General features: G+C 36.7%; 1 long non-coding RNA gene across 1 annotated transcript in view; it reads right to left on the reverse strand.

Moving 5' to 3' along the window:
• LOC145284057 (uncharacterized) overlaps window positions 1–24854 on the reverse strand; it is a 38495-nt gene extending 13641 nt beyond the window's left edge. Inside the window, exons 1-2 of the long non-coding RNA XR_013868793.1 lie at window positions 24666–24854; window positions 18557–18655 (exon numbers count right to left, since the gene is read on the reverse strand). This is a non-coding gene — a long non-coding RNA (uncharacterized LOC145284057). The remainder of the gene's footprint in view (window positions 1–18556; window positions 18656–24665) is intronic.
• Between the last annotated feature and the right edge of the window lie 1288 nt (window positions 24855–26142).

A 26142-nucleotide genomic window follows, 5' to 3' on the forward strand; every position in this document is an offset into this window, starting at 1 on the left:
AAACAACAACAATGAAGAGTATCTTATTTGTAGCAGGAAGTGGCAGGTCAGGCTGCTAAAAAGGGAAGAATAAAAAGAAAGTTCTTTTAAGGTCGGTCAGTACCGTGTCGTCCCCGGCTGGATAGCAGTTGTCTCAAATAGACTGTCAATGCTATAGCGGGATGTCCGGTGGACGAAAGGGGATAGATGTTGCTACACTGGCGATCCGGATCTGACTGCTGACGTTCCCTTCAGACTTTTAGAGAGCAAGTGAATCAATGCGCCCTGTTAGCTGATTGGTCAGCCTGTGGCTAGAGAACTCAGAGGGTGGCATAGATTCACCAGAGAAGATAGTTCTCTATGACTGCTACTGAAAATAGTTCTCTATTCTTGTCTTGGAATCCAGTAAGAACAAGAGACCAAAAGAAAGGTATACTATAAAATATTTAACTAGTCAATTGGGGAGAGGAAAATTGATGTTCTTAACTTATTTACTGACTTAATATCTGATATGTAAAGAAGAAGTTTACTGGAATATTCGAATATCTATGTATATCATACAGAGATCAATTGGGGGTCTCCTAATTTTTTACAACTTTAACTGAAGCAAAATGAAATGATAAATAAAGACTTGAGATATTAAAAATGAGATGCACAAATCAATGGCCGAGTTGCTAGGTTTAGATTTCAACAGTTCAGTTTGATTAATCAATTATAAACCTACAAGCAGTGCCACCAGGAAAAGACCCCAACGCTTTGGAGGGATAAACCAAATAAAAGTTTCAGAAAGTTCTCTGAAATGGAACATGAATACAGCTACATAAGAGGGACGATCAAGAGCTGCTATGAGCAAATATAAAACTGATCCAACCATATGCAAATGTGGAGAAGGGGACAATATGGTGCAGCATAAACGAGTGCTGTGTGCGTTTATTGCACAGGCCATGATAATCTGTTTGTTGCACTAGTCCAAAGTCATTTGATTCTGAAATCGGTCATGGTGCCAATTTGGTCTCAATTAGTGCTGTAAAAATTCTCCTTCCAAATAAAATTACAACTCCCATTTCAAACAAATAAAGTTTTATTCTTTTGGAGGTTAGAATAAGAATTATTTTCTTTTTTTGAATAACAGATTTGCAAATGAAACATTTTAGTTTGATCAAATGAAAACACAAAACTTAGAACCCAAGGACTCATCTTGCTTGGAGAGGCACACAAATCCAACTGACTGTCAGACTCCAGAAAGCCAAACTGGACCCCACTATACATTTGCTTGAATATATATATATAGATATTCCTGGATCCATAACAGAAAGGATCACTTGAGATAATGACTAGCCAGCATCCACTTGAAATGGATAATCTGTCAATCTATAAATGTAAAAATACCACTGTCTAAGGAGTCCTGTATCTAGCCAACCATTATTTTTCTCAAGAACCTAAGAACCTTGCTCTCAGCATGACACCTCTGTTTAAAGAGACAGTAAGTATTTTTGGAGGGGGGGGGTCTGCAGAGAAATCAAATTCTTGGTGGTCAAATCCAAACTCAGAGATAGTTTCCATGTCTTGGATGATTTATCTTAGTTAAACAATTCTCACTTGTGACAAATATGTTCTTTTGTATGCATTGCAACTATGCAATCCACTAAACACGTTGGCTTGTGTCTGTTTACAGCAGGACTATCTTTTCTGCTATCCAATCAGTGAAGCTTCCTCAGCCATGTCCAACACTAAAAATCTCAGGAAAAAAAAAAAAAAACGGACTGCAGCTATGGACCTTCTACTCCCTCATTTACTATCATGAGAATCACCCCTTCTGAAGCCTTCCCTCCTTTGTGGCTTAAAAGCACTCTGGATTCAGTGGATGATGCTCAAGTGCCTGACCTCACAGAAATTCTGATTCAGCATTCGGATCTATATGTCTAACGTTCACCTCATTATTGACATTTTTGGTGTCAGTCTTTGTGAATGTGGGAGCCACTGCTCAAACTTATATGCAACACAAAGACTGGGGGGGGGATATAGAATTACCATGTTTACTGCTCTTGATTAACTGTTGCATTTTTGTCTTTTGTAGACTTTAATCATTGTCAGTGGGCAATAAACGTATGCAGCACAAATAGACTTCATTCTTATTTACATCCATCCCATTTTTAACGTGCAAAGTATGGCAATCGCATATACAAAAATAAATTGCTTTCATGCAGACGACTTTGCAGTGGTCGTTACTAATTGGCTGTCTTTCATGTTTGTGCATATGTTCATCCCCATAGATCATCTGTTTACTTTATTCTAATTGTGTCTGAGAAATGTCTCACATTAGACTTTGGCAATTTTGAATTTTCTTGCTCACATATTGCTATTCCAAATTCAGAACACAAGCCGCCATCTCCTGCACCAAACATCATGATTAAAAGAAAAAAAAAGTCACATTTTTTAAGGTAAAATTTTTTAAATCAAAATTTATTCAAATTTATTCAAATAATTTTTTGAATGAAAATTAAATATCAAGTAAAAATGGAATTTTTATTCAATTGTTGAAAACTATTAGATAATTGGAATTAAAAAGAAATCATTTCTTTTTTCTTTTAATTTATTTTAGTCTGCAATTATATCAGTTTGAAACTGCCTAAATTACATTTAAAACATTGTTTATGACAGTTTTGTACAAGAGAAACAATCCACTGACAGCGACCCACAGCCACAAATTCGAAATAGTGACATATAAGCAAGAAAATTTAAAATTTGAAATAGTGACATATAAGCAAGAAAATTTAATATTGACCAAACTCCTCAGCCTGAATATTTCATCACTGTTTATATTTTCAATTGGCGCTTTCAATAAATAAAAATCAAACCATGGACTCAGGGTAGAGCTTGGAAAAGACATGTATGATTTGATCAGTCAGAGATCGGGAGTGAGAGAGAACAGATACAGTCGACCTGAGAGGAGCAAGTCTGACACATTTCTTCACCGTCAACATCCGACCCAACCACGCACCAGCCCCATGCACTTCAGAAACGTCAAAACATCAGTAATAACTTTAAATCCAAACCTAATTGTCAGTGTGAAATGCACGCCTGTGGAACTCTGTTCCGTCTGCCTGCTTCCCTCCGGACTACAACTTGGATGTCTTCAAGTCTAATGTTAACAAATTCCTAATGAACCGCCCCTTAAGTAAACACTCCATCAAATCTCCACACTAACGTAATGTACTTGCAATAACCCTTATCCCTGAGTGGCTTCCGGGCCTTGATAAGTGGCGATCACTGTGTAAAAAAAAAAAATTAAAAAAAAAAAAAACAATTTATTATTTTATAGATCAACTGTGTTGTGTTTTACTCGCTGCCAGTTTGTATATATTGTGGACCAGTGACAAAAAGTAGATTTAACAAGTATATAGACTGGAAAGCACATTTTGAACAACCACTAAAACAAAAAGACGATTACTTTATAACAAAACAATTACGTTTTGTTCACTGTATGAAGCCATATTTCACTGTACGAAACTATTCATAAGCAGGTGCAATATTTTTCGAAATTCACTTAAAAAGTAAGAAATAAACCTGTTGCTTCTTTTACAGTTAATCATATCTTTACAATTCTTATCACTTAATGTTATTTTGATAAAAATTGTAGTGTGTTAAACAATTGAAAAATCATTTAAAAAAAAACAACAAAAAAAAAAAAAACTTATATACCAAACTCAGTAGAATTCAACTATCTATCGACCCATATAGTTTTAATGTATTAAAACTGTAAGTTTTTTTTGTTGTTCAGAATTTGTTTTCTGTGTTTGTATGGCTTATACTAAAACTAAAATGTCTGACCACGTGAGCCTTTACTGAAATGGTGCTTTTTTTGTGTGTGCTAATGAACTACACAATGAGAAATAAAATTCCGAAGTTGAAAAAAAAAAAAAAAAAAAATTACAGGTCGATACAGAATTTAATTATACTCAATTTGTTTTAAATTACTTATTTCTTATTTTTGCTTTATCATTTCTGAATTGTTAACTAAACTGAACTTTTACCGTTATTTTATTTTTTAAAATACTTACAAAAATCAAATCTGCATTACTTGTGAAAGATTTCTATACTTGCAGTAAAGAACTGATACTCCACTTTCATCCTTTCCTTGTCGATATAGTAACTTAGTAGTTACATGACAAATGATCTATTTTCTCTTATATGTATATGCAATTCCTTGTGCAATATATTGTGACTTGGCAAAAAACAGGCATATCCAAACTCATATCTTGGTGATCAGCACATCACTGCATATACGGCGATACTAATTTCCACCCAAGGCTGGGTGCCTGCCAAATCAACAGTTCTAACGGAGATATGGATCTGACAAAATATAATATTGCCTATCTCGTCTCCCACCAGAAACTAACCCGGGACAAAATACAGGTTCATACTTAAGACTAACTAGGACTATATTACATTTCTACTATGATGTCTGCCGATCTAGCAACTCAACTTACATGTAGGTTCTCTACAGTGCTATGTAAACTACTATGTATTGTAAGACACTATGGGGAGGCATGTGAGCTTATATATATGGGATCCTACGTAGTCATATGTAGTATTAAATTGATTTTAACTCCAATATTGACTGTCACCTAGGCAGTTTAGTTTCAATCTTGGCTTGAGATAGTTGCTTGTCTAGCCAAACTGAAGAACTGTAATACAGCAAAACAGTCCGTCTGTGCATGACACACACATACACACACACACAAATTTTATTGAATTCTTTTTTAACTTTAGATCGGTGATCTCATCATTTATCAAAAATTTAGGCAGGTAGATAGAAAAGTAATTGCTATTGCCTTTGGTAACATTATCTGTTGACCGTTTTTATTTACACTTTTCCCTGTTGACTATTCTGCGCAATTGTAATGGGGAATATAAATAAAATCAATAAAAAGAAACAATGGTAATGTTTCAGATGAGAGAGTGTATCATTTTCTGTTACTTCTGAAGTGTGCAGCCCGTGGTATTTTTTTTAGATACGATTTTAAAGTTAAATGCAATTTTTACAGTATCTTTGGTTTATTATATTTTTAGATGACAGGACAGAACAATTAAGATGCTAAGAATAAGTTTCTAAATTATATTATTTCAGCACGGTCTGTAAACTGCAGGAGTACCTCATATTTTGGTACTTCTGCAATTTACTGACTATTTTTTGGATAGGATTTTCAAGTTAAATTAAATTTCTGCAGTAAATTTTAGTTTTTAATGTTTAGTAAATAGATACGCGAAAGTACAGAACAATTACTATGTTAAGAATGGATTTTAATCTGTACTTCTGCAGTTTACAGTCCCTTCTGAAATAATAATGTTATTATTTAGAAACACATGCTTAACATGTTAACTACTCTGTACTTCCACCTAACAATTTAATAAACAAAAGATATCATCAAATTTACATTTAATTTGAAAATTATATTAAAAATACCATGATCTGTAAACTGCAGAAGTAAAAAAAAAAAATACACACAAAAACAAACAAACAAAAAAACAAAACTAACACCTTATGCCCATTTCTCTGTTAATGTACATGCATAATAGTATCAGTAAAAACTAGCGGGACCTATGGAAATTCCACAGCGGCATCTTTCATATGTAATATATTACTGCTGGGCATTCTGTGGATGTACAGCATGAATGGAGACCACATGATATTATTGTAGCCCTTTTGTTAAAACTGCAAAATTATCTATCAAAGCAATTTGGTTAATGTAATGTCAGAATATATTTTGTTATTACGGTTTATCTCCAATATCCTTATAGGAGTCTGTAACGTATTTCCATTGTATGGACGCCCAGTGGGAATGGAAACCCCACGATATCATTATACTATCTTTAGACAGAACATATACTACCGTTGGGTTCTAGCCAGAAGACCAAGAAGATGTATTTTAGCTTCTCGTACAGCCCAAGCATGACATCATTTATTATTTATTTAATTTTTTTTTTTATATTGCGTCTTTGGTGATCGGAAGATCCTATTTATTGAAAAAGAGGATAGAAGGTGATAAATTACCATGAATGTTAAATTAGCATATCAAAATATTAATTTAATGTTCGTAGTATGTTATCACCTATCCTCCTTTTTAATAAATAGGATCTCCCAATCGAATAATTTATAATCTGGAAAACCTGACACATGTACATATGTACGTTAAGGGTACTACGGTATTAATTCATAGATTAATACTATTTTAGTATTTCTGTAGTTAACAGACCGTAGGATTTTCAAGTTAAATTAAGTTTTTACAGTATCTTTTGTTTATTAAATTGTTAGGTGACAGTACAGAATAGTTAATATGCTAAGAATGGGTTTCTAAATAGTAATGTTATTTCAGGACGGTCCATAAACTTCAATTTCCAACTGTAATTCCTCTGATAATTTTCATTTAAAAATTGTGGATGCCAGATGACATTTTTTTTTAGTTAATCTATTTTCCCTGAGCAACACCAGAGTACGGGTCAGCTAGTAAATTAATAACTACTACATTTGGAGCAAGATCATTCATATATATGTGTGTGTTAAAAATGATTTAGAAATAGTAACAATATAAAAAAATGTTGGTACTTGTATGTGTTGGGTCCTATGGCGGACAATATTTGTTCAATAAAATCCGGTAACGAGTTACAACAGCAATCAAAAAGTAAAGACACAATATAAAATGCTTAAAACAAAAACAGAAAAAAACAGTTTTTTGTTTGTTTGTTTGTTTGTTTGTGTGTGTGTGTGTGTAAAATTCTGATGGGCAAAGGATATCATGTAGATTCATTCCTAAGATAGCGTAGTGATGAACAGCTCTGTCCAACATTTTTGTCACTACATAAATTCGGTCAAGTATGTATCAAATAAACCGTCCCTTTCTCTTTTTTTTCACCTTTCTTTCATATCCTTTTGACATGGTGTGGTTTATTGCAATGAAATTAGTTGCCAACTCTCATAAATTCATTTTCGATTTGTGAAATTACAGAAAAAAAACAAAAAAAAACTATTCAATACAAAATGATTTAAATCTCTATAAAACAGTACATGTTTGTATGTGTGTGTATCTGCGTGAAAATATTTTAACACAGAAATTAACAGGAAATAGTAATTAATCATTAGGGCTATGACAAGACAATATTCTTATCATTGTTTTGACTCTCAAGTATATATCAATCGAGGACCACATCACTCTATATAAAAGAATATAAGATATGCGCGAGCCTTTTCTAGTCTCACACAAAAACATGCGTTCACATCTCAAGCTATATTACTTGTCATATACATACACGCACACAAACATACGCGCCCACGTCCACACACATACACATATTCACGTTCGCGTACATACACTCACATTCACACGTATGTACACACATGTACTCACATACATGCACGTATGGACAACGTCACTTCCCCATTCAGAGGAAATCCACACATGTGCAAAAGACCACCGGAAACACATATAATAGAAAGAGCAATAAGCAGCTTCTTCCTTTTTCGGACCAGCTTTCGAGCTGTGCGGTCTACAGATCGACAGCGTGCCTTTTCGGCATGCGCGTGCCCACTTGCTACTATGTGGGACAAAAAGCTAACAAACAGTACGTACACTTTATACGCTTTCTATCTCCATAACCTGGATTGACATTCTCACTCTTTCTCTCTCTATATATACAACTTGTCCCTGAGAATACCTTCGCGTAGCTGACTGCTAACTGATGTCAACCCTCTATCCTTTGTCTTTGTCTACACGCTGGACTATCATTCTCATTTCTACTATATTACTCACTTCTCTTTCCACGCGCGAACAAATGATAGTGAGATGAACACACATTTTCTTTTCTTTCTACACCACCAGTCCCGCAACAAACGATGGTTACACCCGCGCAGACATGAACACATGTTATATCTAAAACATTCATTCTTTCAACAGTAAATAAACGACACGTTTATCTTATCCAGAAATTAAGTCTTTGTTTCCTTCTTTCCATCCGTTTCATTATTTTCTTTATTAACGGGATTAGGATGTATATATATATATATATCCTGACTTTCTACTAACGATGGTGACCCCGTTATTTTAAAATGAAATGGATGCGTTTGAACGAAACACTCATACACACAGACTCTCTCTCTCTCTCTCTACAACAATAAACTTTCCCTATCACCAGCTAACAACGAGAGACGCACACCAAACTATAGACCTTCCTTCTCACCAGTTAACAGCGAGAAGCACGCCAAACTAAACACGTGTAGTACCCTTTTCTTGCATTTGTTTCTTCACAAAATAAATCCTAGTTCATTTAATTCAATTTAACACGTACTTCGTCTCTTTCTCAATTCAATTCATTTTCCCTATTTTTCACCACCACCACAAAATGGTGACACTCGAACGCGAGAGGAACACGCATTTCCTCCTATGCCACAAGTCTCACAACAAACTAGCACCCGACTGACTTGAAACGAACAAGCATGGTGACTCTACTTTTTTGAAAGGAATTGTTTTGAGTGAGACGCGTATTTTTATTTGATAAAGAAAAAAACGAACTTTTCAACAAAGAAAAATAAGTTAACTGCTACCGACAAGGACCTCAACGAACAACAATGACGGAACCCCTTGTCAGACTCGGCAGAAAACGAACACAGAGCTGTTGACTTCATAGCGAATTTAAAGAAAAATTTGAGTTCGACAAACATTTTTCATGGTTTCCTGACATTACCCTGCAACAAACGCGAGGAGCAAAATCACATAGGCCTATACACATTCCCTCCCGCACAGCAGACGCAACAACAAAGAAACAATTACAGGACATCCCTATCAACACATAGGAAGAAGTTGAATCAACAATACGAGTTGAGATGCACCACGCACGCTGATAAACTCACAACTTGGAAGTTTCGTTGACAGCCGGCAACCGGACACTATCGTTCAACAAGAACAAATGCGTAACTCGTGCCCGTCCAAACGATGCACACACTATCGCAGACTCACTTGCGAAGATACCGTCAACTGGACACACCACGTCAAAACAAAAATTTTCCTTTCAAATGAACAATTCACTTCACTTTCCAAGCAACTCGTTGCATATGTCAACACAACAAAAACCAAACAAACAAATGTCACCCTAAAAAAGTGTAAATGCCTTTCCACGCGTAAGTGAATACTTTTTTTCATAAAAACACTCCGTTTTTGACGTTTGATGTTTTTTAAACAACCCTGCCAACAGAAAAAAAAACCCCAAAAAACAGGATGAACAGTCAATTGCCGAAAACATTACTTACAAAAAAAAAATAAATATATATATATATATATATATATATATATATATATACACTGGATTATTTTTTTTTCCTAGGAAGGGGAGTATTGCGCGAGCCTTTTCTAGTCTCACACAAAAACATGCGTTCACATCTCAAGCTATATTACTTGTCATATACATACGCGCACACAAACATACGCGCCCACGTCCACACACGTACACATATTCACGTTCGCGTACATACACTCACGCTAACGTACACACATGTACTCACATATACGCACGTATGAACAACGTCACTTCCCCATTCAGAGGAAATCCACACATGTGCAAAAGACCACCGGAAACACCTATAAAAGAAAGAGCAATAAGCAGCTTCTTCCTTTTTCGGACCAGCTTTCGAGCTGTGCGGTCTACAGATCGACAGCGTGCCTTTTCGGCATGCGCGTGCCCACTTGCTACTATGTGGGACAAAAAGCTAACAAACAGTACGTACACTTTATACGCTTTCTATCTCCATAACCTGGATTGACATTCTCACTCTTTCTCTCTCTATATATACAACTTGTCCCTGTGAATACCTTCGCGTAGCTGACTGCTAACTGATGTCAACCCTCTATCCTTTTCTTTGTCTACACGCTGGACTATCATTCTCATTTCTACTATATTACTCACTTCTCTTCCCACGCGCGAACAAACGATAGTGAGATGAACACACATTTCCTTTTCTTTCTACACCACCAGTCCCGCAACAAACGATGGTTACACCCGCGCGGACATGAACACATGTTATATCTAAAACATTAATTCTTTCAACAGTAAATAAACAACACGTTTATCTTATCCAGAAATGAAGTTTTTGTTTCCTTCTTTCCATCCGTTTCATTATTTTCTTTTGTAACGGGATTAGGATTTATATATCCTAGTCCTCTACAGATATCAATGAATACACACTCGAGAGTCCAAACAATGAAAATGTTGTCCTAGCCCTAGTCATTATACACCAAGGATGGTTTATAACAAGTAAAATCTTTAATTGGATGGATGAATAACATGTACAGAAATATGTTGGCAAATTGGAATGCAAAATGTTGATTTGAACTTGCCGATATATTTCTATTCCTTTTGAGCATGCGCAAATTCATTCATAGCTTAAAGTGGTTTAATTTTAAATCTTTTTTTATATATATTTATTTGTCGGTAGTTCAAACAGGGACGCCATTGGAGTGTTAAATGTTCTAGTTTCGATTTAGATAATGGCACGCACCCAAGTCATTTTTTTTTATTATTATTAATTTTTTTAAATAAGTACTTTATATTAGTAGATACATACAAAATGAATAGCTGATTCTCAAAATGTACAAACATTTTGACCTCTCCTTTTACTTAAAAATTCACCAAAAATCAGGAAATTAACTAATTATAATCAACTTTTCAGTATTTATCAAATAATGATCATGGAATGTAATAAACACATTATTTTTATTTGAATCTTAGTGGAAATGTATTATTTTGTTTAAACAAAAAACACCATTACTAAAGTTATGGTTTTCAGTAGTAAAAAAAAAAATGATTGAATTTATTTTTTATTTATTCCCAGGTTGCCCACACCATTCCAGAAGCAAGAGTGCTCGAGGATGAATTTGAAGATGTGCCAAGAAGATGAGTCAAAGTTTTTCAAAAGACTGATTACACAGGATGAAACCTGGGTCCATCACTATGATCCAGAGACCAAAGTCCAGTCAATGCAGTGGAAGCACTTGGACTCACCACCTCCAAAGAAGGCAAGGGTGCAGCCCTCTGCTGGCAAGGTCATGCTCACAGTCTTCTGGGACCAGGACTGAGTAGTGATGACAGATTTCCTGGTAAAGGGTACCACAATTGCAGGAGCCTATTATGCTTCACTTTTGAGGAAATTAAGGGAAGCTATCAAAATCAAGAGGTGGGGCAAGATCAGCAAAGGTACCCTCCTCCTGCAGGACAATGCTCTGGTCTACAACGCATGTTGCCAGATCAGAAGCACGGGCGTGTGGTTATGAAATCCTCGCCCATCCTGTCTACTCTCCTGATCTTGCACCCTCTGACTTTCACCTCTTCCCAGCCATGAAGTTGTTTATGAAAGGAAAACGTTTCCCAGATGATGCAGCCTTGATTTCTGAAGTCACGTCGTGGTTGGAGGACCAACTTGGGGTGTTCTACAAAAACGGTCTCCAGAGCTGCTACAAACGATGGGAAAAATGCATAACTTTGGGTGGTTCCTATGTAGAGAAAGACTAATAACTATGCCAAGTTTCGTTGCTCTACTGCTATGGGCAGTGGGCCAGGGGCATTACTTATTGCACACCCCTCGTATAGACATGAGAAAAAAGAGGCGTTAACAAAACTTAATAAAAAAACTTAAAGCAAATACAGGATAAAAAAAAAAAAGAGTTCAACACCTTAGGTAAAAAATTCCAAACTTTCTTATTAGCATAAGCTTCATCCAGAAAATTATAATAACGATAATTCCAAACTTGGAAGTGGACTCGATTTAGCTAAATATGGAAAAGAATTCACTAAACATGAAACGAAATACGAAGCTATATGGAAAGACTTTTATCATGAAACATGAAAAAAAAAAAAACTTTATTTTTTTTTTTACTTTTGTTTCATGAGTAGGAATTCAATCCGACTTTGCTTGGGCCCTATCAACTGTTCATAACTTGCCCTATGTGTGAATACACTTTATATAAAATTTCAAATGTTTAGACCAAAAGTAATTTCATAGAGATCGCAGAGGTCAATTTTTTAAAACTTTGACCACGATTTTGACCCCTTAACATTTATTATTTTGGTTTCAAGTCAAAATAAAAAAGTTTTACCCATGTTCAAGTTACCTACATCTAAAAGTTCAAGTGTTTAGACCTAAAATTGGCTGGGAAATTTGGTAGAATTTACAAAGGTCAATTCTTTCAACTTTGACCTTTTCGCAGCCAAATTTTCGCCCCAAAACTGATTAAAATGCTTGCCCGTTATGTATAAATTTTAAATGAATACCTGTTATATATAAATTTTAAATGTTTAGGGCCAAATTTGGCTGATTAGTTTGCTAAACACCGCAAGGGTGAAATCTTTTGAACTTTGACCCCTTGACAGCTCAAATTTTCAATCCAAACCGATTAAAAAGCTTGCTCTATCTCTGAATACCCTTGATGTAAAATTTCAAATGTTTAGACCAGAAATTGGCTGAGTAATTTGGCAGAGATCAATCACAGAGGTCAAATTTTTTATAACTTGGACCCCAATTTTTACCCCTCAACATTTATTTTTTGGAGCTCAAATCAAATTAAAAGGTTTGATCCATTCCCAAGTAACCTACATTTAAAATTTCAAGTGTTTAAACCCAAAATTGGCGGAGTAGTTTGGTAGAGTTTTCAAAGATCAAATCGTTGAACTTTGACCCCTTGACAGCCAAATTTCTGGCTGAATGCTGATTAAAAAGATTTTCCCAAATCTCAATACCCCTTATGTCAAATCTCGAGTCTCTAGACTGAAAATTGACAGAGTTATTTGGTAGTGAAATGCACACACACACACACACACACACACACACATTTTAATTTTTATAGATATACTAGCATTTCAGCCCAGCGTTGCCCGGGTGTTTGGAGGTGTATGTTGAGCAAAAAAAAAAATAAAAAGTGGTAGTAGGAAGGCAGGCTCGAACCCGTACCAAGAAGGAGGAAAAGAACAGGGAAAAAACCCTTACGTCTTTGCTGTTACGACCACCGTCAAACCAGAAGTGACATAGGCTTAAATTAAGGCTAGACAATCGAAAAGAGGGATGACTTTCGAAAATATCAATGAAAAAAGCGACCCCTCCCTATAGAAAAGTGCCCAGTTGAGGGTGAAGAAATTAATGTTTTTTGCCAATTTTTCGGTATTTATCATCTGAAGGGTCGAGCTTAAAAACGATACTAATCTTGTAAAAATCTGTCGCTTCTGTCGAAAGTTTTAGGCAGACATGCAAACATACATACATACATACATACATTTATATATTGGTAACTCAAATTTTCAACCCAAACCGATTCAAACGCTTGCCCTATCTTTGAATACCCTTTATGTAAAATTTCAAATGTTTAAACCAGAAATTGTCTGGTTAATTTGGTAGAGACCGCAGAGATCAAATTTTTTAAAACGTTGACCCCTATTATAACATTTACTTAACATTTATTGTTTTGGGCGCAAATCAAATTAAAAGGTTTGATCCATGTCCAAGGAACCTATATCTAAAATTTCAAGTGTTTAGATCCAAAATTGGCGGAGGAGTTTGGTTGAGTTCTGAAAGGTCAAGTCATTGAATTTTGACCCCTTAACAGCCAAATTTCTGGCCGATAACCGATTACAAAGATTTTCTCAAATTTCAATACCCTGTATATCAAAATTCGAGTCTGTAAACTAAAAATTGACAGAGTTATTGCATAGGAAAATGTACACAGACACACACAGACACATTCACTTTTATATATATAATAGATATAGATAGATATAGACTAGACTACCTATGAGCCGATGGGTGAGTATGTTATATTAGCTATGGAATTAATGTATGAGCGTGACACTTCTGACGTAAAGAAAAGTTTTTTGTGACATAACAGAAACATTTCTATGAAAGTATATTAAAATGAAAAAAGGATATAGATAGATTGCTATGGGTAGTTCCGGTTATAATTGTTTATTTTTGAAAAAAAAAAAAACTTACAGCCATTGAATTATAAGTGGTTTGCCATACTTATAGGTAAATGTCCATTGAACAGATACCATCATACTTAAAGTTAAATTTAAATTTTGATATATCTTTTAATCTAAACACAAAAAAAACAATTGGGACGCTGAAAACATACACAGTAAAACAATACGTTTTATTGTCACGTTGATTATTTATTTGTAGCGCAAATTTAAAAACATTTTCAGGGTTATTTATTTATGTTGGTAGTGTAGAAGAAAATGTATGAATGTTTTTAAGAAAGGTGTATTAAAAAATTGAGAATAAATTTAAGAAAAAAAAGGAAGGCGGTCGGGAAATCGCCATTATAAATTGTTCATATGGTTGTCAACGGGCCAAAGTTGATTTATTTGTAAGAAAATTGCGACAGTATAGTTGTAATACAGAATAGTTGCAAAACATCCCCACCATTCCCATGTTAAATAATAATTTCTAAATAATAACGTTAATATTTCAGTGCACAGGTCAAATTCTGCAAAAGTAGCGACTTATGTTTATTTGTTTATGCTGTTATGGGTTTATGTTTATGTACGCATGCGCAACCGGAAGTCGTAAACCGGATGTGGGGTTACAACACCCATTACAAGGTCATTTGAGTTTTATAATTATATAGATAGATAACACAAGAAGTGTTAAAACTAAAGAAATTTTTTTTTTCACAAAAGAGTCACCACTTATCAAGGCCCGGAGGCCACTCGAGGATAAGGGTTAATGAATGCCAATGGAGCAATATCGTAGTAATCGTCAGTAGTGGAAATTTGGTAAATTGGATTGTTTGAACTTGTTTATAACCATATTGTAGTCAGCCGGAAAGCAAGGAAATGGAAGAGAGTTTCACAGGCATGCAGTTTTAAGAAAGAAACTTTGTTCATGGAATCTACGTTTTGGTTTTAGCACAGATAAAAAGTGGGGGAAATTATTGAGAGTGGTTTCAGGTAGACGAGTGTTTTTTTTGTGAAAGTTTGGCGAGAGGGGACCATGGATTGGAGCTCAGACGAGCACTTGCCATGAAAATAACAATAAAGCAGAGACAGGTTCGTAACGTCTCTTCTGTGGGAAAGAGGCCGCAGGGAAGAGAAATAAATTATTTCCATATAGTTTTGTATTTCGTTTCATGTTTAGTGACTTCCGTTCCATATTTTAGCTAAACAGAGTCCACTTCTGGCATCTTAACTTTGTGTACTGAGTTTTTTAACTCAACCCTAAATAAATACTAAAACGTCAGTTACTAAAAAAAACAATAACGTGTAAATCACGTAGAGGTGAGAAGCATATGCATATAGAATGCTATTAATAGAGAGATAAAGGAATGGAGTTGAGAAAAAAAGACAAAAATACATGCAGTTTTTTTTTTTTTTTTTTTTTACAATAAAAATGCACTTGTAGCAATAAATCGCATTTTAACTAAGATATTTCTTTTAAATTCTGTTGTGAAATAAATAGAATTAGTATATGAATAATTTTTTCTTTTAACAAAATGAAAACATTTTCAATAAAGTCATTATCATCATCATTCATTTTCGTGCTAGTAATGAAGTCATCTGCCAATAATCACAGAGCTGTTTCCTGTTGATTATCAGATGATCGAAAACTTGTTAAACTGCAAGTGAAATCAGTACTTATGCAGAATACATGCTGTACCGAAATAATTATTATTTAGAAAATCATTCTTAACATGGGGAGAGGGAACATTTTTTAAAACTATTCTGTACTTTCACCCAACAATTTAAAAGCAAAGATGGTTCTCCTTGGCTTTTTGTCTCCCAATTTTTCATCTGCAAAATTTTAATCACGTGATTATGGTGTAGCAAGAATAAAATAAACCTTTCATTCAAGTGCCGTTTGTTATGGATCTATGATATTAAAAATCATATTATCACTTATATTGCAAGATATTTCTTCCCACCTGGTTTTGGTCCAAGACAGTGGCAAAAAATTAACAACATATATAACAAAGTATACCTCTAAAATTCGACACAAATTTTATTTGTTCTTCATTGCAAAAAAAAAAGGAAATGCCTAATAAAGCATTCGTAAATTGTAACAACTAAAAACATATTTAATTTTTACAGGAACATCACGAAAAAAGCCCATAAAGTCCATATTAATGTGTTCGATATAACTCAAAGAAAAATTAATTTTTCAAACTACCGATATTATCATTGAATTGTCCATTGTTTATTTAATATTTTCAAACAAATAAAAATAATTGCAAAAAATATTTCTACTTTTTTTTTTTAATTACAGGTTTCGCATAATTTTTATATGAACGATTCTAATATTTTTCTTGCTTGGATTAATGTGAAACATTCAGCGTAACATAATTTTTATGTAATCTTGAAAAATAAAACTTTTTTTTTTAATTTAAAAACAAAAACAGATAAAAATTAAATTAAAAAATGGTAAAAAATAAACAAACGTTCCTGAGAGAAATGTACGGATGCACATCTGGAAGAAAAAAGAAAAACAGCACTCCCTATAACTGCCGAACGTCATTTTCAAACAGTCTTTCGACTGTCTCAAATTTTTGGCTTCAGTATAAGCTATGTATGTGATGACTTTGTTTTCTTTTAGTTGAACGAAGCAAGAATTTCTCACTTTTGAGAGCTAATTAAGCTATTTTTTGTACAAACAAGGTGTTTTTTTTTTGGGGGGGGGGTTATCATTTAATTCAATATCTTAGGACTTTACTTTACTAATTATCTTTGAAATAGACCCAGAAAACTAATATTTATCTTTTAAAGGATTTTTACAATGAATTTATTTAACTTCAAAATTTAGCTGAATTAGTTTGCTCACCATAAAACATTTTTCATAGGTTTTTTTTTTTACGTGCACAAATATTTTTTCCTTTTAGAAATAAACTTTAGTTTTTACCTTAATCTTTCAAATAAAATAAAAAAAGTAGTCGGAAACCTACAAAAAAAAATTTGATAAATCGGCTTCAAAACTATGTCCCTCTGTCTTTATTCCACCATTTTTTACTATCACTAAACGTTTATTTTCAGCAGCAAAAATTAACCATAATGTGCAAATCTTGCCTTAAAACTGATATTCATGCAGTAAATTACATTTCAATTCTCACTTTTGTACTAGCGCACTTATTGATCCGTGCTGAAATAATAACATTATTATTTAGAAAGCCATTCTTAACATGGGAAGGGGATGATGTTTTGTACCTATTCTGTACTTTAAACTTACAATTTAATAAAAACAGATATCATAAAACTTTAATTAAACTTGAGCATACTATTTTTTTAAAAAAATAGCACGGATCAATAAACGCAATAGCACCTCCACTTTTAAATATGTCAAACTCAGTTTTGAAGGCCACAAAGTTAAATAGATACCGTCCATCTTTTTCCATCATAAATCGTTTAAAATAAATTATTTAACAAAAAAATCATGGTAAAACTTGCGGAGAATGCTCTATTTTACGGTTGTTGTAAAAATGGAACAGAAATTTAAATTTCGTTCCGTTTTAAATTCAGTACCTTTTTACATTATGTCCAACTCATCGTTCACATTCGACATGCCAACTTTTATAGGCTTTTGGGTATGCTGACAAGGTTGGGGTGTCTATTCCAAAAGTCGTTAACATGGGAGGTTGGGATTGTCTATTCCGAAGGCCGTTCTTAACATGGGGAGATTGGGGTGTTTATTTGCTGTAAGCATATACGAAAACCTATAAAAGTAGACATTTCCAGTGTGAACGGTAAGTTGGAAAATACCAAATTGACTTTTTTTGTTTAAAAATTATTTCGTTTTTGTTAATAAAATTTCATTTTTATAAAAAAAAAAGTTTTGTTTAGTATGATCATTGAATGTTATTCTTTCGATTACTTTCGTTTTTGGGGAGACACAATAAAAAAAAAAAAAGATTAAAATGGAACGGAATTTAAATTTACGTTTCATTTTTACAACAACCGTAAAACAGAGTATTCTTCGCAAGTTTTACCATAAAATGATTGTTAATATCGTAAGCGGCACTTGAATGAATGGTTTATTTTATTCTCGCTACATCGTAATCATATGTAACCTATTTTATCTTACCGTTTTTTGCTCCTTGAACAGTGGCAAAACCGGACAATTAACAACAAAGGCATACCTTTAAAATTCAATACAAATCTTATTTATCCTTGGTTGCAAAAAAGGAATGCCTATTTTTTGCCTCTGAACAGAGCTGTTATCAACCTCGTAAGGTGTTAATCTTTATTTCTTCTACAGGAACTATATGCTGGTTCATTCTGTATTTGAAGATATGTGTTTGCAGCCACAGAAATGGTCGACAAGTTTCCTTATGATGTAAAGGATCCAATATTCACACTCTCAGCATAGTGCAGAAGTCCATGAAATGTTAATGTGGCAATTCTTGCCAATAAAAGCTTCTTGATGGACTTAATGATGATGTGCCTATATTTAGACATGAAATAAATTAATTTGAGTTTCTAACGGACTCTTAGGAATGAGCCTAATTATTTAGGCATAAGATAAACTGTCTCAAAGAGATGAAAGTTGGAGGCTCCATACCTCCTGCAAGGGTTAAGTTTCAGAGTCCTTCTTCTTGAATTCGGCTATGGGTGGTGAACTGGAACGGATTCCTTGTGTCAGTTCAGGTCAAGTTCTTAGCTGAAACGGAAAGCAAACGCAAAATACAAAAAGCCCAAGAAAGTGCAACTCTTCGTAGAAAATAAAATCAACCAATTTGATTGGTCCAAAACAATACAATGATAGGCATGATGCAATTGTCAAATTTCTGACACATGCAATTAAAATTTTGCAGACGAAAAATTGGGAGACAAAAAGTAAAGGAGAACCAACTACTTTTATTCAGATAATGTTTTAATCTATATTGCGGCCCATTTATTCATATATTTATTTTTACAATTATGAGGATTTGTTAAAAATGTTAAAGCCAGAAATGACTTTCTATTCGACAGTTTAAATACTTTGGGTTTGTATTACTGTAACACATAGTGACGTTGCAAAGAAAAAGAGCACACAAAACTTCAGCTCACTGCAGCAGCGTCGTCTGTCAGTACTTTCTGTAGACTCGTTTTCACATCTGTCTCATCTGCTCCAGTGGCCTGTTTTTATAAAAGACAGAGTCCTCCAAATTTGCATATTTGCATATGTGCGCGAGAGCACACAAGATTCAGCAAGACTGCATTGTTATATAACGCCACAGGCACCATCTTGGACCCTTTTTAGCATCATGATGCTGCATCGGCAAAGTGCACACCGAGGCTATTTAAGAGGTAAGTCTACATTCCCACAATTTTTGCCACACTCCCTCCTGATATCATCATCACAGAGAGGGCAGGGATGCGGTGGCCTTTTTCTTCGGGTGCTTCTTTTGAAAGGGGGACCGGGGGCTTCGTCCTCGCCTGTGCTTTCATTCTCAGTTTCAGGGTCGGTGAACCTAAGGCTGCAAATCTCTGGGTCGCTGTCTGACGTAACCCAAAATGACGGTTCACTGGTCTTGGATCCAGTCTCACTCTCATCACCAAATGGCGGCTGTGCGTGTGATGTCAATCGAAGATCCTTGAAGTGATGGGGCACCCCGTCAACCCGCACTGATTGTGGGCTGATCACCTCAGTTACACGCCCGGTTCCATAGCGTGTGATGCACTTGCCATGGGAGTTCTTAACCCAGACGGCATCCCCCTTTCTCTCATCGCCTCCGGCTCGGGTAGTGGGCTGGTCTCCACCCTGACGTGGTACCCGTGCAGTGCTTCGGCTGGCGCGGTAGAGGGTGAAATTATACCAATAGACCACCTCAGGCACTGTACACTCCTTCCTAGCTGCGATGGTCTTTACAATCCTGTGGTTTCTCTTGATAATTCCATTTCCGCTGGGCACATGGGTGCACCGAAATCGCAGGCGTATACCCCAGCTGTCTGCGAACTGTTTGAACTGCTCGCTAACAAACGCAGTGCCATTGTCGGACAATGGCAACCGAGTCCTCCTGGCAAAGGGGCCGCCACAATTCAAATCTAGATGGTCCGCAATTGATGAGCGTCGAAAATTGCCCGCCATTGTGGTGAGTTACGTCCATTGCGAGCCTGTTCCAATTTCCTCTCATACTCAGTTTTCCCTTCTTCCACCGGATGGGTGCTGGGTCGATCGACCAACAGGTCTCGCAGCTCCGCACAACAGATTTCACGTCTCTCTTTGACACATGGGGGTCCACCAGCCTGGCGAAGTAAAGTGTTCGGTTTACACCAGGGTGCCTGCTTTGGCAATGGACATCAGTAACACAGTCCAGGCTAAGCTGACACCCAATCGCGAGGCAATTCACAGGTGCTGGTTCGTCCACTTCTTTCGGCAGCTTCAGCCAATGGCGTGGCACTCTGGTCAGGCGATCGGTGCGATTCTGACAGGACTGCACCAGTGTCACATCTACGACCAGGTTGAATTCGTTGATGATCTCGGTCAGGGTAGCAAGTTATCTTCGTATTAGCATTTCGGCCGATGCCTTCGTTGTCAACTGTGCTTTCCCGCTCAAGGCATCGACTAGGCACCGATGCACACACGTAGAGTCTGTGATGATGTGTAGCACTCTGGCCTGCCACCGAAGCGCCAGATTTACCCCTTTGAGTGTAGCATCAAGCTCAGCCAGGTTTATGTGCCCAGTGTCATTCTCTGGCCGAGCCAGCAGGTATCTTCTACGATAAATCTGTTGACTGCAAGAGCAACGCCAAGGGCAAATGAGCTGATGTCCACACAAACTGTAAACTCACTCCCATCGACACACCAGATCCCTCGCACGGGGTCGTCCTCGGACACTCCGGCCACAACTTCGACCTTCGACCAGCATGCTTCGCAGGGAGGGATCGCGCACCTCATCGTCCCATCCTGTTGACATGGAAGTCGCACGTCGCTTTATGGCCACCACCCGGAGCCACTCACACACAGGGAAGTGGCCCACCAGTTTTCCGTAGCTGGAAGAAACGCTCCGACGCGTGATGTTTGATGGAACTTCCGGTATGTCACCACCTCTTCCCCAGCGGAGTCTGTCTGCGCTGCCTCTCACATGCAAGCCAAGAACTTTCATTCCATCTTGCAGGCGCTCTGGCTCCTTGCACAACAGCCCAAAGCTCTCAAGGTGTTCTTTCACCACCTGGGCAGACATGAGGCTCTCGTTCACAAAAATGTCTTCAATATACGACGACATTGCCTGTTGCCCAACTTCATCCTGACACCGGATCGCCTGCATAATCGCTGTCATAATGTTCGAGGCCACATTCAGGCTGAACCCCAGCCTGGTCAAACAATAGCGAGTTCCTTTGATCGCGACTGTCTAGAACGACCACAGCAGTTTCTCCACGCGTATCTGCAGGTATGCTCTTCGCAGGTCTGGGATTGCTGTGTACACCCCCTGCTGCCGCCACTCCCTCAGTTTATGTGCACAGACGTCAGTCCCCGCCGTGTGTGGGTCGATGTGTTCATTGAGTTCTCGGTAATCATGATGGGTCGGACCTTCTGTTTATTCTCTTGCCTGACAGCCATCAGGGGGATCAGCCCTCTTGGTGGCCTGAGCTCATCCTCTGGGTAAGGAACCAACCGACTATTATCCATCCAAACCTGGAGTTCTGCCTCGTACTGCCCCTTGAGCCACGCAGGAGACGGATACTCTGTCAGCCGATTCTGCAAGGACACTGTTGGCTGGTCGCCCGACCACTTCCAGGACACGGTCCACGTGTTTGTGCCCTTGTCGTATTCTGCGTGGAAGTTGGGTTCATCAAGAGTGATTGCCGCGCAGACCTGTTCCTTGTGTTGGGAAAACCTCACATCACCAGTTCCGTCCACAGTGATTGCATCCAGCTGTGTAACAGTGTCCATTCCAAGGAGAAGGTCGTATCCAAGAAGCTCCCTGTCGACCACCATGGGGGGGGGCATCGCCAATGCTTACATGGACAACGCTCACCCCACAACACATCAGCGAGCCGTGCCTCCACCAATGGTTAATACTGGGACCTTCTGTTTCGTCCATGCGGTGCAACATTTCTTGTTTATGAGAGTTTAGGTGCATCCGGTGTCAACCAGTGCTGAGCGCCTACACCCATCAACTCGTACTGTCACTACAGGAGGCGCCTTGTTCAGTGTTGCTTTGGGGAGGGTGCTGGCGCCACGGCTTCCTCCCCTTGCTCGTTTCCCCGACAATTCCATGCTACGTGGCCTGGCTTGTCGCATCGGTGACAGCGTCCTCGTTTCCATGCTCCATAGTTCGGGGTGCGCTTTGCACCGCTTCTGCAGTCTCTGGCGATGTGGTTGGGTCCACCACATTTGTAGCACCGTGGGCTCTCTGTAGGTGATTCCAGTGCGTCAACTGCTGCCGAGACCTGCTCTACATCGTCCTTTAGGATGTTTCTGGCTCTAGCCAACAACTCCTCCAACCCAAGCTCATTGAGCTTCATCGACGCCCGCAACAGCCGACTGGCGTCATCCAGGAGCCCAGACAAAAAGGCGCATGCCAATATTCGATCGCTTATACCGCCAAAAGGAGCAGCAAGCTTTTCAGGTCAGCCAGGTAGACGTCCACAGTCTCCCCTGACCCAAGCCGACGTTTAGAGAATTGCCTCCAGGCAACAAAAGGGTCCGCACCGAATGCTCCGTACAATGCTTGTTTTATCTGCTCTATTGTCACCTCATCCCCGAACTGCTGGTACATGGCATAAGCCCCCTTAGTGAGCCTCAATGGGATGACCATATCTGGATCCTTAATTTTGCACACCCGACAAACACACTCGGCCTTCTCCAGCCATTAAACCACCAAAGGATCAGCTAGGGATCGGTCGAACTCGGGTATCAGCTTCAGGTCGAATCTGTCCTTTCGAAAAAGTTGTCAAAAATAAATATATAACAAATAAATGTTATCAAAGGCAAGATAAGTTACTTTTCTACCTAACTGGATATGTTTTTAGTGTTTTTATTTAATATAACATGTTTATTTAGCTCAAAAAACATACAGTGTTTACCGATGTATTGGAAAGTTAAAAATGGCGCCCGACACTCTCTTTGACGCGGTAAGTTTGCGAAAAGGAGTTTAAAATAAAGAACTAGACAAAATACTGTTAAAAACCCACCGAATATGTTAGCCTATGTCACAGTAACAAATATTGAGCGAGTTTTTAACAGTATTTTGTCTAGTTTTTTATTTTTAACTCCTTTTCCCAAACTTACCATGTCAAAGAGAGAGTCGGTCGCCATTTTTAACTTTCCAATACATCGGTAAACACTATGTTTTTCGAGCTGAATAAACATGTTACATTAAATAAAAACACTAAAAAATATCCAATTAGGTAGAAAAGTAACTTATCTTGCCGTTGATAAGATTTATTTGTTATATATTTATTTTTTGACAACCTTTTCGAATCTCTGTGTACAGTAATACAAACCCCACATCTCTACTCAAATTCAGAAATTATTGGTAAAACTTATCGAGAGCGCTCTGTTTTGGGGTTGTTTTGAAAATGGAACGGAAATTTAAATTTCGTTCCGTTTTAATCTTATTTTTTTGTACTTGTACAGTTTAGTCAAGACATTAAAAAATGAAAATATCGAAAAAGGTTATATTGTACGTATCCGTTTTGGACTGAAGATCTCCGAAACAAAAAAATTTCATTTAATTTGATCGAGTAGTTTTTTTGTTTTTGTTTTTTTACGGCGGAAAAACACGTTCTTATGAGAACGTGTTGAAGTCAACCATTGTGAAATTTACTGAACACGCCACGGAGAGATAACTCCATGTAAAGCGCCGAAACCCCTCCCCATCTTTAATTCTAGCTTTTCTTCTTAAAAATCGAACCTTTTGCTCGGTATCATAACAAATCGTTTTTTCGCTGAAAAAAAAAACAAAACAAAAAAAAACTTCTTGATGAAATTAAGTGAAATTGTTTGTTTTTTTTTTGGGGGGGGGAGAACTTCGTTCCATAACATATACGTGCAATATAACCTTTTTTTGATATTTTCATTTTTTAATCTCTTCACTAAACTGTACAAGTACACTTTTTTAAAATTTTGCACACGCCAATACAATCGAAAGTAATCGAAAAAGAAATAAATTCTACAATCGTACTTTACTTAATTAAAAAAAAAGGAAAGTTTTTTTTATATAAAAATAAAATTTTATTAACAAAACCGAAATAATTAAATTTTTAAATGGAAAAAGTCAGTCTTATTATTTCAACACAGTACTGACTGCATAAGTACCAAGTAGTTATATTTTATAACAATTCAGTTTAATTAATAAATTTAATAAACAGATTATACCTTAATAATAATTATTAAATAAAATAAATAATTCAATTTGGTTAGATTGTTGTTGTTAATATAGGAAAAAGCTCGTGAAAATAATGATTTAGTCGGTTAAAATATGCACCTAATGCTTTTGTTTTGTTTTTAAATTTCCATTAATCTTGTTTTTAAATTCTAATTGAATTTGACAACGAAAAGAAAAAAAAATCTATAAAAATTCTGGTAGGGCTTATTATATTCACGAAAAAGTCGAATTCGTTCAATTATAGAAAAAAAAAAATACAACACGTCAATAATCATTCAGAATCATTAATTTAATGAATGAAAATATAGTATTTTGCGGAATATTTTCTAAAACAACAACAAAAAACGTAATTACATTTTCGCTTCGGTATGCTATATGTTTTCAGTGCAAGAACAAGGGTAATCGGGTAAAAAAAAAAAAAGAGAGAGAGAAAACGTAAAATGAGATAACTCACTAAACACAGAGAGAAAAAAAATAGAATGTTAGGATGATAAAAAACAAGATTAGTGATTCTTATTTACTAAAGAGTTTTAGTTTTTGGCAAAAAAGGGAGATAACTGTAAATAAAGGGAGATAAACAGAGTTGTGTTTAAAAAACAGAAATAGTTGTCGACGTTATCTATGGAAGCATGTTTGTGCTACAAAATACACGCTACACGCACACACACGCATATTCTGATTTTTTTTCTCTTTCAGATTTCGGTTCCTTCGACTTTCTGATGTAAGGGGCGCTAGGTCAGCCGGAACTACCCATAACAGAAACATGTGTAAAAGTTATTTTGTCCCGAAATTGTTATAAAATTATGGAAAGAGATAATTTTAAATTCATTACCCCATGAATAACTTTACTGGATATTTTTGCTTTTGAAAATTGATTCCCATTTGATTAGATTTGAACTGTATACATTAATAAATTTCCTTTTATACTAACATTTATATATATATATATATATATATATATATATATATATATATATAAAAGTGTCCAGAAAAAGATCCAGAGCACGAACCCTAACTGGCATGGGTTTACCACTCGGCTCCTTTAGGTACTCCACTTCCACGGGAAATTATTGCCGTTGCACTGTCTTCATAAGGTAGATCGCTGCCTTAGAGTTGTAGTCCCATTGTCGATTAAATCGGATGGCTAGGAACTTAAACACCAAGGCAGTAACAGTCAGTAAACCAGAGAATGAGGAAAACCTCTGAAAAGGTATGGCGGAAGTGTACTCCTGATCATGGATTAAAGAACAATTCGCTGAATTCAAGCCATAGCGAGACTCCAACTCCACTTTCATCTGCAGAATGTCTTTAAGTCTATTTTTTGCAAAAACATTTTTGCTAGCCATGTTTTGAGATAAAATCCAGGACAAGACCACCTGTGCATCCGTGGCTATACACAAATTCTCGGGGACAAATCCTTCACAATTGCCCAGGATTGTGGGGAGACACTTGAAGGCGAGGAAAACGGCCATTAGTTCCAACACAGGCAAAGTCTTGTCCTTCATAGGTGCCACCTTAGCTTTCGCAAATAATTAGGATGACCGACCATTTTGTACGATATACACGGCAAACCCATATGCTTCCTTGGACGTGTCGCAAAACAGGTACATATCTCCAGGCAGCCCTGCCATAAGCGCCTTGCACAAAAAACGGAAGTCACTCAATCCTGAAAGGTCCCTGGCTAGCTCTCTCCAATCGCTCAAGATTGCCAGCTGGAGTGGATCATCCAAACCTGCATTATTCTTCCACATGGACCTGATTAGCACTCTACTGCGGATAGTAACCGGGAGACATAGGGACAATGGATCGAAGACCTTAGCTGACTCAGAAA

The sequence above is a fragment of the Euprymna scolopes genome, chromosome 8, assembly GCF_053919585.1.
Source record: "Euprymna scolopes isolate OS-2025 chromosome 8, ASM5391958v1, whole genome shotgun sequence".
NCBI classification, from domain to species: Eukaryota; Metazoa; Mollusca; class Cephalopoda; order Sepiida; family Sepiolidae; genus Euprymna; species Euprymna scolopes.